This window comes from Colossoma macropomum, unplaced genomic scaffold (genome assembly GCF_904425465.1).
Source record: "Colossoma macropomum unplaced genomic scaffold, Colossoma_macropomum, whole genome shotgun sequence".
Taxonomy (NCBI): Eukaryota; Metazoa; Chordata; class Actinopteri; order Characiformes; family Serrasalmidae; genus Colossoma; species Colossoma macropomum.
Genome location: NW_023494787.1, coordinates 20,889,286 through 20,906,697, shown reverse-complemented (window position 1 = coordinate 20,906,697; position 17,412 = coordinate 20,889,286). Strand labels below are relative to the sequence as shown.

The 17,412-nt window shown below is 41.7% G+C and overlaps 1 protein-coding gene across 9 annotated transcripts in view; it reads right to left on the bottom strand.

Annotated features, from left to right (window-relative positions):
• Positions 1-17,412, bottom strand: part of macf1a (microtubule actin crosslinking factor 1a) — a 177,855-nt gene that overhangs the window by 118,765 nt on the left and 41,678 nt on the right. The gene's annotated exons all lie outside the window — the stretch shown is intronic.

Sequence of the window (17,412 nt, the reverse complement as noted above, 5' to 3'; positions counted from 1 at the left end):
TCTCACTTTCTCTTTTCACACACCACTCATAATTGACAAGGAGAGTGGCCGCTTAAGCCAGTCCTCATGTCTGAGTATGTAGACAAGTTGCAGTCACAAAAGTCAAAGAAGCTCATGGAAAATTCTCAATTGATGGGAGTGCTCGGTCCCGAACACATGGGTGTGATATGGCTTCACTTATCAGAATAGTAATAAGGAAGTTGACAGAACAGTGTGGAGAGCAAGTCTTTTTTCTGGTGTCTTTTCTCATGAGGCGACTTTCTTCTGGTGTGGCTGTCCACCATCAGTCAGATCCATCCTTACCTAAGAGTGCTACGGGAAACTAGGCCAAGACAACATCGGTCAGCTACAGCTCCAAGCTCTGTATCCTGTGAGGTCCTGCTGACAGCAACAAATCGCAGCGTATATGCTGGAGAGAGAAGGAAAAGCTTGTGTCTCTCGTCGTCTAGCGTTAACAAGTGATGTCGTCTCATTCAGTTAGGAGACAGTGAGGGAGGAGAAACAGAATGAAAGTGAAAGCAAGTCTGTGTAGATGGAGGGAGAGATGGAGTGAGGTGACTAGGGGAATTCTGGGAACAAGTGGATCACACAGCATCCTCACATGCACAGAGGGGCTACAGAGCGAAATGAATAATGGACAGTTTGGGGAAGGGGAGGGGGATGAAATGACGAAGCAATGAAACAGAGTGCAGGGGAGCAGAGGGCAGGGTCTGGAGCTGCAGGACCCGGGTCACCATCCAAATCTTTTTCCACTGACAGTCTCTGTTAAAGCTCCATTTTCCAGTCACTAAAGCTGACCACTAAACAAATCAATAAAAAAAAAAAAAAAAACAATGGAGCAAACAAAATGTGTGAGTCAGCAAAACAGCAGCAGCCACAGACATTCTGACAGAACCTCGCATGACATTATGTATGACCACAGTACGACACAGTGAGCCAATCAACAGGTCAGAAACCAGTGTTTTAGAAAGTCCTGAATGTCATCAGTCCCTTTGGTGTCCTGATTAAAATGTCTCTTTAATCTGTCAGGATTCAGAGGCCAAACTGAGAAATCCTGCCTACCCATCCAAAGATGTGCATGCCTGTTATCTTTTAAACACATACACTCACACGCTCCCTCCCTCAGATGTTTATGGGAAGAGCAGTAGTGACTCCCCTTCAGTCACTTTCTCTTCCTGGCTGTCGAGAGAGCTAGAGATGGAGAGAGACCATCACGATTCTGCTGTCCATCAGCCTGTGTACTCCTTCCTCTTCCTCAGCCTCTCTCCTCTGTTGTTGTCTTCCTGCGTCTCTCCTTAGATTTCTTTCGTGAGTGTGCCTCGTTCCGTTCCCCTGCAGCCCTCCGAACTATAAATATCAGACAGAGCTTACGCTAAGAGCTAATGCCACACAGTACGCTTATCCCTCCCTCTCTCTCTCTCACGCTCGTTATCACGTCTAATCTCTTTCTGTTGCTCTGTGCCTCAGTCCAGTCAGAGAATCTCTTGTTCCTCCTCTTTCGTAGCTTTCTCACTCAATGCGATCTTTCTTAAACGTTTCACTATTACTCTTTCTCTCCGTCCACATGCACAGTGACACTCGGAGGCCGGCACTGTGCGTCATCGCCTACTTTCTCCTCTACTTCACCCCCATGAGCAGGAAGACAAGACAAACCAGCAGGAATTCAAGGGAAGTTCCGATCAAACAGGGGTACTCCAAAGGGCAGTGAAGGGGTCATGCTGAGTTTGGGAATAGAACAAGCCAACTTAGAGACGGCTCATATTCGGCCAGGGCATTAATCTCAGCAATTAGCAGACCTTCCCAAGGCCAGCCAGCTGCCATCATCCAATTAACTTATATTCAATTTGGGCTCCTTGTGACCACGGACCACTGATCAGCAGGCCCAAACCAAATCAACACAGAAACATCTGGAGCAGTGCTGTCACCCTATTCATACAGCAATGCAGCAAACATGCTCATCAGTGTGAGACACAGAACAGGGGCTTCAGAGGCTTATATGAAATGAGTGATACTAAACAAGAAATAGTGAAAACATGATGAATGTTACTTAGAAAACCTGTGTGGATACAAAAAATCTGCCTGCATACAACAATCTCCCTCTGCAATAGTGTTCTTCAAAATGTGTTATTTCTCAAAGGGGCTATTGAGAAGAAAGTCTTAGACCATGTGTACACACATCTCCTGGTGGTCAGAACTGGGAAATGCAGGCAGGAAAGAGGATCTATAATGACTGAGTTTGGTCACCATGCACAGTCAGTATATCTGTAAGCGAAATGTTTCATGAGATAAATTATTTTTACACACAAAGCACATTATCATCACTATGAGTAAACCATTATCATTAAATTCATCACACAATTAGCCAACCCACAAACAGAAGTGGATGAACACAAATGCATTCATATGCAGGACTTCAGTATTCACAGAAGTGACTCTCATGGCTGTTGATCAGTGACAGAATAAGCCTATGCACTAAACCGTTTAAGACTAAAGGTCTATTAGGCCTGCAAGGCTGAACTAGCTGAACAGTGAAGCACTGTAATGAGTGAATCACAGCCTACTGGAAGTTGGCGCTCTTACATTTCAGTTAGTGGTACATGATGTGTGTTTTCAGTGGTTCAACAAAAAGAATTATGGATTATGATGACAAAACATGTAATCCACCACAGTCTAAAACGTCTAAAATGTCAGACACATACATGTGCACAAAACGCAGCTGCTGGGCTCCACCCAGCCCAGCCCAATGTTCTGCCACAGAGACTGCTTCCTGTTACCACTAATAATAAACCAAGTGTTCCTGTATTTCATGGCACACATAGAAACACACAGAAACTGTGCATAACTGATATCATACAGGGTCTCAAAACATTCTCTAAACTAATGGTAGTTACCTAACACAACACATCTCTTTCCCTCTTCCACAAACACAGAGCCCAAAGGAGCAGGACCCCAGCTGTCTGGTCTGCTTACTGACTTTTCCACTAATATGAGCAGAAGTGTGTTACATAAAGAGGGCCAGGCGGCTGGATAATGTCACATTTCCCCAAAGCCTCTGCACACAGATCCAGAACCGACTGCCACAGCAACACAGCATTTCTCTCTGATCCTATCGACTTCAATCAGTCAGGTCGAACTGTTCCACCCAAACCTGACGGGTGTCAATTCACATTCATCAGGACGACCAGCATAGCACCCTAACCCCCTTGTCACCTCTGTCCTGCAGCTTCACTTGAACAGAAAAATCCAGATTTGCATTTTGCCCAAACACACAACACTTTACCAGGGTATGTCTGCACTACTGTACATATACAGAATCAACAGAATATAAACAGCATTAAGTGCAAAAAGGCAGGTGAATTCAGCTACTTTAATGTGTCCCTATTACTGACAACTGAACAAATTCACCTTGCATAATCTCCAGAAAAAAAGTTTTGCCAATAGAACGAGATGCTCTGGAGCAGCCAGAAATGAGCCTAAGGTAATCATGCCCAACACTAAGCGTCAGGTAGAAGGATATAAAGCCTTCTACCACTGAGCTGCGGAGCAGTGAACTACATTCTCTGGACTGATATACGCATCATCGAGTTGAAGTCATACAGAACTGATCAACCAACATCAGCACCTGACCTCACTAATGCTTTTGTGGCTGAGTGCAATCAAATCCTCGTAGCAATGTTTTAACAGTGGAAAGCCTTCCCAGAACAGTAGAGGCTGTAACTGCACCAAAGAAGTGACAAACTCCTTATCAATGCCCTTGATTTCAGAAGAAATGTTGGATGTGCGGGTGTCTACAAACGTGTGGACATACTATATAGTATTAAATGAATAATATAGAAGAATGTGATATGATAAATTACAAAATTACAGTCAACTGCATTCAAAATGTGCACATGAATGAAAGCTAAATTTAGCTTTTAAAGTTAGCTTTTATTTGGTAACAGGAAGAGGAGGGGCTTGGAGTGGAAACTAGCTAGAATCTGTCCCTTCCGGTCAAGATCACAAGAGGGACAACAAACAGAGAGGGAGAGACAGAGAGGGAGATCAAAAAAAAGAGGGAGGTTTCGTTACCATGGAGACCAGCAGCTGTCCGTCTGAGCCTGCGCCTACGGTAAAGCCACACCCCGGCCGCCGTCAGGAAGTGTGCCGCCACAAACAATACAGGGGTCAATACTGATGGGTCAGAAAGATCCATCGCCACCACCTCCTACCTCTGATCTCCCCTCAGCCTTACGGAAGTTTGAAATGGCACCGAGTATAGATCAACCCTTCACTATTGGTCTTAGTCTCTCAGTGTTTCAGCAGGCTTATAAAGTCCAGTGTGCTAGCAGCATCTGCTCGTTCCTCATCTCTCGTTTAATCACTCCCTGTTTTGGAAGACGGTTCTTCGGTTCCCTCTTAACCTCTCTCCGCCAGCACAACAAACAAAATAGAAGAAAAGAGGATCTCGATGTCACTCTTTTAGCTGTTAAAATTTTCAGTTTCTCTCCAACTTTGTCCGAATTTGAACAAGTAAATGGTGGGACTAACCATCCCCAGTGAGTCTGTTCACTCTCTGACTCTCTCTCGCTCTCTCTCACTCTCTTACTCACTCTCTCTCTAACACTCTTTCACTGAATTCCTTTCCTCTGAAACAAGAGCTGGTTTTTAGCTCTTGCTTCAGCCGTTATAAAAAATACTGAAACAGGAACAAAAGAACAGAACAGAAGTAAAATTCAGTTGAAAATAAATCTATGATATGGCAGTTTCTCCTTCCTCTCTCACGTAATGCTCATGCAATTGCATGCACGTCACTATGTCTGTCTGTTTATGCCTGTGTACCTCTGTTGCTATGAGCATGCACTACCGCTCACCACCATACTCCACGTGGTGGACATCCTCAGCCTTGTGGTGTGAACAACTGGCTGGATTTGTCTGACACTGAAGTGGCACATAGCGCTGAAGGGAGTGTGATGTATGCATGTGCTCATCGTCTCTGTATGTGTGAGCCACATGAGAAAGGACGTCTAAGAGAACTGTCTTGCCATAAGTGGCTCTGGGAGCTCTCAGAACACTATTTGACAGGAAACAGAAGTGGCAGACGTGTATGTTTTATTAGGAAGGTGCTGGATTGGACAGAGCGACTCATCAGACTGCATTAGCCCTGCTGAAGGTGTTCTGTTATATGCTGTTCTAGTGGTGTTGGGTGTCTGCATGGGTAGAATGAACACGAGCAGTGAACAGTGAGTCAGCACATACAGACTGGAGGCCTGGGGGTCTTACACTACAGAATGATGTCAGTGTTGGGGGATGTAAGAGAGCAAGAGAATATCAAAACTAATCTAATACATTTACCAGGAGTCTTAATTCTGCCACCTGTTCATATAATTGCATTCAAATAAGTAAGCAACAGTACTTAATGGTAAAATCTTAGTAATTGTGCTGTGACAGGTGGAGCCATAGTAGTCACTTTACTCACTGAGAGATCCCCAGCAAACACAGCAGGGGACTTCCAGTGTCTGCACATCCAGCATCCTCACTGTCCCGGGTCTAATCGCTTCTAACCATTTCTACTCATCTCCAGACCTCTGCCACATCATCATGTCTTTCATAAAAGGAGGGGTAAAGTAAGAGAGACAAAGTGTAGTGACTAGAAACAGCGGTACAGAGAGGACTAGTGTGACAAGGGAAGGTGAGGGAGGGAGCAGCAAATGCAAATCTGTGGCTGAAAGCACGATGCTGCTCAAGGACAGGAGCCACTCCCATGGCTTGTGCTTAACAGAACCACAAAGTAAACAAAGGAAGAAAATGTGTGTGCAGTGTGCATTTTGAAGACTGATATGAAAGTTTGGGAGACCTAGAAAACAATGACAATATTTGTGATAGACAATATTTGAGCCCAGCATTCATCAGTCCTCAAACCTTCTGAGTGTTTTTAAATCACCTTTGGGGCAAAAAAATTTCAATATGTGCTTTTGAGAATAGCTTGCAAACAGAAAACAGAGGCATTATTTTTAATGAAAATTTTGCTTGTCATATCAGCAAAGACACTTTACTCAAGATGAAGCTGAGTATTAAAAAAACAAACAAAAAAAAAAAAAACATACGGATGCACCAATATGAGAAAAATAAAAATTTAGAAATTAGAACTAAATTCAACTGGATCACCATAACATAGAAATATAACGATTATTTCTGTAGGATTACAAATGCAGTAAAATGAATAAAATGCAGACATTTTATCAAAGTGACTGAACATTTTCTAAACATTCTGATCTTCTAAAGTAAATACATTATATATCTGTTTGAAATATCGGTCAAATCTAATCATCTGTCCAATGTTGATCATTTTTTAAGCAATTATCTGTGGATACCAATGAGACGTTTGCAACTAAATGACACTAACTAAATCATTACAAAGCCAAAAAACTGTCTCTAAGCTCTAGCTGGTCAGTGTGAACATATGCACATATGTTACATATGACTAGAGCATTATAATAACAACCTTCATGCTTCAAAGATGTTATTATCACAGAGCAGAACATACCCTGCTCTCACTTCTGCTCTTCATAGGGGCCTCAGAGACAGGGGCCTTCCCAGCTAGAGGAGCATACACTCAAGACTTGGGACACACTGTACATATCAATACGCATGAACACACACATGCACGCACGCACGCACGCACGCAGGCATGCGCACACACACACACACACACACACACACACACACACACACACACACACACACCAGAAGCACTGAGTAGGGTAGGGAGTGTGGGATAAGGTCAAGAGATACCGTTCAAAAACTCTTCCTAAACAAGAAAGGTGAAACTCAAATGATTAAAATCTCAATCCTTTCAGAAGCCAGTCATGGTCAGAAATAAAATTTAGGAGACAAGGAAATAATCTAGAACAGAAGAATGATCTTTGAAAGAAGGAGGAGTCTGGTTTAACAACAGAGTTTAGTTTATAAGAGAAATAGACAAGTGTAGAGACAAAAGAGAGAACGTGTTATTGTATGTCTATGTGGCTTATTGGATGTTTGTTTAGGGTTTTGAATCAATTCACTTATCAAACAAGAGGAGAGAAATATCACACTATGCACCTCCACACCCACCTTGACCTCAGTGCTAAATTCCATTGCTCACTCATCATAAAATTATCAAAAGCATTCAAAGCATTGTTGCTATTTCTCAGGTTTGGTGTTTGTTTAGTGCCATCGTTCTTGTTTACTAGCCCTTTGTGGCAACCTCTTGAGTGAGCACCAATATTAAATGAACTGAGCTTGCAGGCAAGGTCACTCTGACATTCACACAAACCCAGTCTCATACACGCACACCCGCACACAAACAGGCTCCCTTGCGTTGAATTCACTTGGTATATTTACTCTAACATTTAGATCATAGCTTGCAGCCAAAAATGCAGATAGCCTAAATGTTACTTTTTGAAAAGTGTAAGGTAGAGGCTGGCGCACTCTGTTACCCTTTCACACATTGAGAGGCAGTCTGGAGGAAATAAGATTGTGGAAGAGCAGGACTGGACAGGGTGCAGTGGGACAAATGGCAAGAACAAAAACAGTGATGAATCAATCAGATTTGGCAACTTGTCTCAACACAGAAGAAACCATATCTGTCTCCCTACCTCTCTTCAGTAAATTACATACATCTTATCCTTGAATCTGCAATACTGCCTCAGCCTGTAATGCTGAATAACTATATCTAGGGATAGACCAATATAGGAATTTTGGACCGTTACCAATATCCAATATTTTTCATGTACATATCTGCCGATGCAGATATTGATTCTGATTCATTGTGAAATGTAGAAAATGGGACGAGATCTTGGATTAGTATTACAAAGAAATATAAAATGTATTTCTATAAGGTTACAAATACAGTAAAAATTATATACTGCACAGCACAGTAGCCCTGCGTTATCTGAATGTTTTAGCCTTCCAGAGTACAACAAATGTGTCAACAAAATCGGTTAAATCTGCCTGATGCAGATATTATTTTTCTTTAAGCACATATCTGCTGTTACTTATATGATACCGATGATATCATACATCCTTAATTATATCCCTTACCTAAGTTGTGTAAATACACAACATGTGTATCCAGCTATTCAGTGGTGCTGATTATGGTACAAAGACTTAAAGGCCAAAAAACCCAAAAAGGGATTACATAACACCCTAATGAATCTCATGTGTCTGATGAATATGAAGTAAACAGACTACACAAACAGACTTCTACCAACCCAGAATCAGCTGTGCAGTGCTGAAACATCCTCATTACACCCCAGTGCCAGCCCTCATTGCTCTACTGACCCTAACCTTGCACACACATGCACAGGAAAGAGGAAACTGTTGTCCTGCTTTCTGCTCAGGAAGAATTATGCTGTATTTCTCAGACACCGTATATAGCAGTGAGGACCAAAACAGGATGACAGACCTGTCACAACAGCTTGCTGATTAATAAACATGCAAAATCAACCACTTCCTCATCTCTTTCCCAAAACACTCACACAAAATTCCTTGTAATACTTCAGCATTCAGACAGGGGGCAGGCTGGTCTCACAGTCAGATAACACAGCAGAAGGAAACAAGTCACTGTTACACATGGCTCTGCATTCACACCATTTAGGGAAGTGACAGCACATGTCTCTGACTGCGACTCGCAGGATGTGACATCACTTCAGGTGAACATACCTGTGGCACTGCTGACATCACAGTTTCAGGACAGCTGACAATGAGACAATTGCTATCTGCCCATCTATTGCTCAATAGCAGCCACTGGCATGCTCACCGACTGAACAACTAAAACCACTATTGCTAACAAATATATGAACATCTAAGCAATAACATCTCGAAATTAAGACATTTAGTTTTAGGCAACGCAGAAAGCAGCAAATCAAAACAAATAAATGATCTATTCCAAGTGAAAGACTCTGGGTAAACAGACAATGAGCTCTGGGGAGGCTGGAGTGCCACTGCTGACGGAGTGGGTGTGTATAACTGTTTTGACAAGGTAAATGGAGCCCTACATGAACATGCCCATAGGTGCCATTAAAAGATTACAGCAGCCTGAGCTGCAGATTGACTTAACACAGGGGTTGAGCTGAGGATGCCACGCATGGAACAAACCACATCCCGGACACAGAATGCCCGAAACACGACATGAGAAACAGACTACTGTGAAAGAATTTGTGCTAATTCTGCCATTAGAGGCCCATGCCACCCTCTGCTCTCAGACTGTCTAAAGGCAGCATGTTTATATGTCAAACAAAGTCATGGAAAAGCCCTGAAAAAAATACATTAGAGAAAACCTAGGATTTGGAGCTAACACTCACCCACAATAGTAAGTAGTTTCTTTACAGTAAATACAGCTTTTGTGTGCACCATGTCACTCTAAGCTCTGTGAATGGTTGTGAAAACCAGTATACCAATGGCTGCTAAAGGTCAAAGAAGAGGAATCCCTGACAACGAAGACATGCCTGAGAACTATAAATACATCAATGCAAAAACAACTACCAGCTTTAAAGGCTAAAGCAGCAAGGAAATCTTGGCATTCCCATGTGATACATTTGGGCAATGCTGGTACAAAAACAGCCTAATTGGGCTGATGCCAAACCCAGGCCTGACCTACTGATGTGAGTGGCTAAACACAAACATTACCTAGCCCATTATCAGAGCTCATTCACAACGGTCAGGACAAGAACAGTCTTAAGGATTCATCTGGCAGTAGCTCAGCAACCATAATGATGAGAAAGCTGTTTTGAGTGGGTGTGTGTGTGTGCACGTGCAGACACTGACACCACAGTTGCGTCACAAGTGATGGCTTCTGCCTCTGTAACTGGTTCCAAAAGCAGGAAGATTTAAAAGGCCAATTTATTGAGGTACTTTGCTAGTGCAGTAACTCTGCAATGAGGTGAGGGAGGCTTTCACTGGGGATGGCAGAGTGAAGCCACTGTATACAACAAGCATAAGAGACAAAGCAAGATTTAGTGTTCTACCTCCGCAGAGGAGGAGTGACAGTCTCTCATTCTTCTCTTTCAGCTTCAGGGCTGGGCTAACGAAAGGCTTCCTCAATCACAGGTTAATGACAGAAAGGGTGGGAAAAAGGTCGTGAGAGAGACAAATTTAGGCACAGGTCAGGGATAGGAAAGGACAGAGAAAGAAGAAAAAGAAGCTACACAAACACAGGCCAGACAGAAAGGGTGCTCCCTTTTAACGTGAACCACCATTTTCTTCCAGCTGTTTTCATCACCATAGTAACCTGGCAATTAGGCACTGGCCCTGGCCACTTGACCCCAACCTCCTGAAAGGCTGCCTTTTCCCTCAAGCCAGTAAAGGACCTTGAATAAAGCCTGCTTGATATGCCCCTCCCACAACCTTCTTACAAAGTCAGCTCAACATAATCACTCAGTTTGGAAAAATAAAGGGCAAAACGTCAATATTGTTTATTGCCTTATTGACAACTTGGGTTCAAAGTGCAGATGTTCAATGCAAAGTAATGGCTGAAGGTCAGATATGGGAGATGGGGATCTTCCAGGCAGCAAGATAGGCTGATGCTGAGGGTGGAGATATCAGTGCAGCATGTTAGCAAGACTGTGTGCGTTCCACCACAGCAACACAGTGCTGTTCGGAGTCAAAAGCAACCAAGATTGGGCCTGGCAAAAATGGTGCCAAATGTTGTTTCACATCCAAATTTCAAGGCTGAAGTTGTCTTCCTTTTGGCTGCTTTTTGTTCCAATTTTCCATTCAATCTTCAGTACATTCCATCAGTTATAATCTGTTTGATGTTTGCTAACTCTAGCTCAGACTACTTCAGATGCATTGGTCTAGATAGCAGGAGGTGACTGAGAGACAGTTTCTTTTTTTATTTTCCTTTAAAACATGAAAACAGCCATAACTCAGCCACTCAGCTAAAGGATAACAGGATAACATGGGATAACATGGTTTGCACTGTTTGTACACTGCGCTATCCATGCTTATCTGTGGCATGCTGGTATACTAGTATACCCGTTCATCCGGACCATCAGCGCACAACCTGCCCGGGCCAGCATGTGAAATTAACACCCACTAAATGTGAGTAAATTATGGGGTGTGGCAGGTGAAATCATCACGTCAAGCGCCACATTGCCACGTTTTTATTTAACTTTAAAGAACACATCAAGCCTCTGTTAATACGACTAAAATGTTTATCAGAATGACCTACAATCAATTCCACGGGCTGCAAGTGTAGTGCTGCAACTTACTTGCACATACCATTAACATTCAGGTAGATAAAGATGTTAAAAAGAATGATGTTTGAACAGCCGCATCTGATGTAGATGTAAATAAAACTGTTGCAGGTAATCATTTTACATACCATGGTGTCTGAATTTGGTTCCTATGATGCTTTGCTCATGCTGAGCTGGGCTGTATTTAATTCTTAAAACAGTAAGTAAAACTTTTAGATGCATTTTCAACTACGTAACACTAATGTTTACAGATTATGTCAACGCTGGAGCAGTTCGGGTAGGTACTGTGTTTGGGAGCGTTAGCTACCATCATCTAGGTTTGGATCCCAATTCATAACCCCCGGTGAGATTCGGTAGCAGCGACAGCCATGCTAGACATCTAAAAGCATGTTTGCTAACCGCCAGAAATAGGAGCGATTTTTCTCTCTTGTACTGCTGCTGAGTCATTTCTAAACAAAGCTCTACTATTGTGGGCACAAACTCAGAGTTGTCTGCACTTCTTCTGTGTACCTTCCATGCTACAATACTACTAGAGTCTCGTTTAATTCCACACGGACCTCAGAATTGGAAGGTAAACCTTTCCCTTTACATTGGCAGGTAATTCCATAGTGAGACAGATGAAGCCATTCACATTTTTCCTACTAGCTCTCTCTCTAAGTGAAAGAACAGGACAAAATCTCCAACATGCTCAGGTGGTCCAGAAGTTAAGAAGGCACATCCCTCCCTCTTGACACGCGAATGTATTAAAAGATCAATCACTGTGCTAATGAGTGCTTTTGAATCAGGTTGGTTCAGGAGCAGTAATCCCTTTTTAATGAGCTGCTCCAGAGTCCAAGTCAGAGCTGGCTGAGAAGAACCAGGTCCTGGAAAGCATCGGCTCGTTTGAAGTGCATTATAGAAGGTGGAGACAGCTAACTGTGGAGGACAGAAAAGAGTGAGAGCTCAAACTGAACAAGGGGAGATTGTGGAAGGATGCAGAAAAGGAAGAGCACCCAGAGAGTTTTACTGCCATACACCATCAGTATCAAAATTAAATCATCCACCCACGATGTTTACAACAAATGTTCACACAAGATCAAAAGAGGGTTTTGGTGTAGATGAGGAGAGATTAGAGAAGGAAAAGAAGAGACGAAGCAGAGATTATACAGGCCTGTTGGTCCGCGATAAGTAAATGGTGACTCAGAAATCATGCATCTGATCATCAAAACAAACATATAATCATGGATGCACACAAGCATATACTGCTAGCAAAGCATTTAGAGACTAGAATGTTCAAACTTCTCTAACACTGTACTATATTACAGAAACAAATAACTACTAAATAAAATTCATCATGATTTTATGTTTCAATGAAATGGTGCCACCTCAACTTTTCAATGAAGCCAAAAAAAAACAAAACAAAACAAAAATTCACTGGGTTTTGTAAACATAAAAACAGTCAATACTTTAGGTACACTATCTTCATTAAAGTGTCTTCCTTGATATGAAGAGTAGGATTTGCCTAAAAAGGATTTGACAGATTTCCTTTCCCAACTATTGTTAAAACTGCATATTAATTGGGTAGGTTATGTGAACACATGGAAAGTTTGAGTTCTGAAGAGTGTTGACATCACAAGGAGATAAAAAGCATGAGGTTCGACATTGTTCAACAGGTAGTGCTTTTTTCAGTTGCTCCTTCAGTTTTGCAATTTTTGCAAATGCAAGATCTAAACAGCTTTTTATTTTACACCATTAGTTACTGCAAAGCAACAAAGAAATCAGGCTCACTTCTTGAATGTATTTCAGAAAGACAGACATCCCCTTTTGATGGGCACGACCAATATGAAAATTTTATGCCCAGTTTACTGACTGATACGATTGTCATTTCTCAATTGCCACGTTTCTTAAAGTCAACTGAAGAGAAACAGAAACAGTCTTAAATGATACATTGTAGCCCCAGGGGCAGAGCTACCCACAATGCTTTGTGCTTCTGATTGATGTTTATCATCTCTTATGTTTCATTAGTTCTCTTCACAAAAAGAAAAAAAATAACATCATCCTCATGCAAAATGTTGTGACTGCATTTCATGTGTTTTGTGTTCAGATTCTTCAGTTCAGCCTCTATTGTTGTATTTTAGTTACAAAAGAGTGCCTCATACTAAGCTGCTCAGTGGCACAGTGTACGTGTATGGTTTTGCCTTATCACTGGGAGACTGCAAGTTCAAATCCCAGCAGGGCTCTGAACAAAAAGGTGCTACTCATTGGCACATTATAATATTGCAATAATATCAGGGGTCACTAATACAGTCAAATATTATTGGCCATAATAGGTGGGTCCTAACACACACATACAGGCCACGTCACATAGCTGCTGTCAAGGACTGTTGTGTCCCCAGTGCTTACAATTTCTATAGTCTTCATAGATAGACATATCTTCACTGAGTTTACAATACTACACATGTTCTCACTATTTTACCCTTTGTAGCACTTTCAACTGATTTTTTCTCTCTCTTAACCACAAACACTCACACTATGGCAGACCATAAAATCTGTGACAGTGCTGCTCTCCACACACTGCAGAGTAACTAGATGCGTGCTCTCAAAAAGTGTAAGCCTGGCTTTCCCACGCTGCTGTATGAGGGGCGATCAGAGCAGGGAGCCTAGAGGCCAGCTCTCCACTGAGGCCAAGAAGCAAACAGGAAGTCAGCGTGTCACCACTCCCGCCACTGCGGCAGGAATACACTGCAGTGAACTTGCAAATCAGGCCCATGATACAGAAATCATCCAGAAAAAGAGGAAGCAGCCACAACTAATCAATCACTTACAAAACAGAACTTTTCCAGGGCAGATGTTTTATTGGTGGTTAGAACTAATCTGACCATACTTTCAATTTTCTTTTGACTGTGGATAGGAAATGAATAAAAGACTGATAACCTCTGGACCAACTTTACTTATCTACCTAGAGTTAATTACATGTAATTACTACTTCTCTTAGATAACCGAACAAACACATTCAACAGGTCTAGTTTCATATAGCAAACATCCTTGGGGTAAACACACAGTCATGTTTTTCTTTCCATTGTTAATCTAAGTTAATTCCCTACATTTGATATACTTGCAAAATATATATATTGCATATAATTTACTAAATCAACCACAACATTTTACTAGCTACCAAAAATCCTTCAGGTTAGCAAACATTTCATTTCAAATTTCATGAACTGGATCAAACTCATGAAAGCGAATTCATCTAAACCAGGTTAGAATCTAATGAACAATGAAAGAAAAAAATTATGAACTCGCGTGAACTTTAAAACCACAGGAACAAAATTATGCATAATACAAAGTCTTGCAAAAACCTGCTGGAAGAGACTGAGTGTAATGGCCTTAAAAAAGATGGCCTACACGAAGGAAATGACAGGTTGGAACACAGAAGTCTCCAAGTTATGGTGCGGGTGATAGCGTGACAAAGATGAGATGAAAACGAAAAAAAAAAAAAGTGTGGTTGTGTGAAGAGTCACAGCTGCACTTGACATCTGACATCACTAATGTCTCTTTTGAGTCAGGAGGGAGAGAACAGTGTTACACCACAACGTATGGTAAGGTACAGGATACCAAGGAAACGGTCCTCACACGCACCCACACATATAAAAACACATACACACTCACGCACACACAGCTGAAACAATACATCTTTCCACCACACTCCACAGTGCATAATTACACTGTAAAAGCTCTCTGTCATTATAAAGATAGCACACTGTCACAACCGTAGCCTAGCAGCTTTTAGCCAGCCTTAAAAAGGGTCACAATATGGTGAGCCAAACCAGCACTGAAAGGAAAGATAAAAGGTTGGCTAACTAAAACCTACTCACTCTGGTAGAGACCTAAATAGCACCATGCAAATTAGACATGCCCAACCCTGTCCCCACCTCCAGGGTGTTTCAGTTCAACCCTCAACACAATATTCATGTCCCAATGTCCTTGATTAATCAGATAAAGCTTTAAGTTTCACTCTGCAGTAGCTCTACTGGGAGAAAATGTCAGTGTGAGCCTATTAGCTCGTTTTTTTTAATTAGAACTTTGGTTATAAATAAATAAATAAAAGTGCGCTGTGTCATACAGTGTCAACCCACATAAACAAATCTATTTAAGATTACTCAACAATTTGACACTGTTTGAACTAAGCATGTTTTGATTTAGGTACATAGTTTGCTCAATGCTAAAGCTAACTGAAGTACATGAAGTTTCCATTACTTGGAAGCTAGATTAGCTTTGTAGCTTCAGGGCAAAACTAAAAAAGAAAATTTCAAAACCAAACCTGACTTTGCTGAATGACTGCTGTTTTTATTGAACTATTTCTTTAAGATTCTCTATACAAATTAACTTGAACTGAACCAACTCTTTACAGAGCAAAATTTAGGCCACTGTGGACTGTGTCCAGAGAGGGCGTAACAGAGCTGTAGGAACCGGGGCGTCTCGCCTTGTTTGTGTGCTTGTTCGGAGCCAGCCACACCCTGCTGGCGTTGAGGAGATACCCGGGCCTCTGCTCTTATCTCTGCCACTGCATCTGCCTGCATGCCTGTACTGCCACACTTAGCCACTTGCACACACTGAGCTTCACTGTCTCCTTCTCGCTGCTCCCACACCTACCTCTACTGCAGCATGTCTGTCTGTCTTGCTATCTTACTTATATCACCAGAGTAAGGTTTAAATAACTGCCTATCGCCAGGGCAATGCACTTGACCCTAAGTTTCAAGGACACATGCAAACAGTACAAACAAGAAAAATAATGGTCCAAAACAACTGAAGAGAGCAGCGTGCAAAATCCTATGAGCTTTCCCCAGATTCTCTCATTCACTCACATATTCACAGCTCATAACTGAAATACCATGAATGGCTCAGTTAATCCAGATCAGGCAACATGGATGCTGTAAATGGTCACTGGGCTGAATGTGAATAGCCTCTGTGAGAATTTGGCCATGTGTTTCAGACACAGACCAAAACTCATTACAGTATTTGATGATATAATAAGGTGAAAGAAACATGAGAGCTGACTGTTTCACTGAACACCAATCAGTGACACCACAGCTCTCTGTCAGACGGTCATCTGAAGCACCTAGTGATCACTGGATGTACAATAACATTTCATAACTTCTAAAAACTTCTGAGTTTGATGGATGAAAATGGGTAAATGTTTACGGGGGAGACAGCATAATGAGATAAGCTCTGAAGCGTGGTGCGCCTGATATGCTAAATGAATTAGCAGCAGTCAGCCTTAGCGCAGACAAGTGACCCAGAGTGACCATCTCTGGTGCTGCAGGGAATATATGCTCTTTAAACTGTTGGGTACTTTACATACAACCTTGACACATTGATTAGAAGTAATCTAATTAGTTCACAGTGCTTTACAGGAGGATTTCTCAGGAGTGCTAGGAACCCATTACTTGTTGTGCATTAACTTTTCAGTATAATCAAATGTGTTGGAGCGGGGGGCAGTGGGGGGTGTCAAAAACTGTGCAGAGCACAACTGGAGTAAAAAAAAAAAAATTCACAGCTTTGATCAGTGCAACATTTGTATTTTATTTCTAAGTTACAATGTAAAAACTATTTAACTTTCTAACTCTTCTAATTTATTTCACAAGTAAGCCACAAATAAGATTTAGTTTAGCTTTAGGCTTCATATTTTCATTTGCTAACATGTTGCCACACAAAACACACTGTGGTTTCTGGCTCGCTCTTCTGTCCACAGTGTGAGAGAGAAAACATTTATTAAAGTCAGGGTCATATTTTCATTTTGTGACGGGTCTCGTTTCCACTCGTAAGTGGGAAATCTCTGATGCCTTTCAAAATAAAAGTGCTGTATTGACAGTTTGGTAAACACATAACAAGAAAAGTTTGACTTTTTGACAGGCATTAATAACTTGTGATTCACTACCTGCCTGCTCATGGGTCACAACCCACCAGTTGAGAATCACTAATTTAGACAACAGACAAAAACAGTTGAGTCTGCTGCTAAGAAAACTGACTTTCACAAGATTCTCTAGGCTTAGCTGAGTTACTGAATTATAAACATTCACTAGTCTTTCCCCAATATACTGTTATATTTTTACTGTTTTTCAAACTGGTTTTATGCAGTTACTCTTTTATAGTACATTCTGCAACACTGTCTCTGTCTTAACGGTGAGGGAATTTATGAAGATCCACCTTTGAAAGC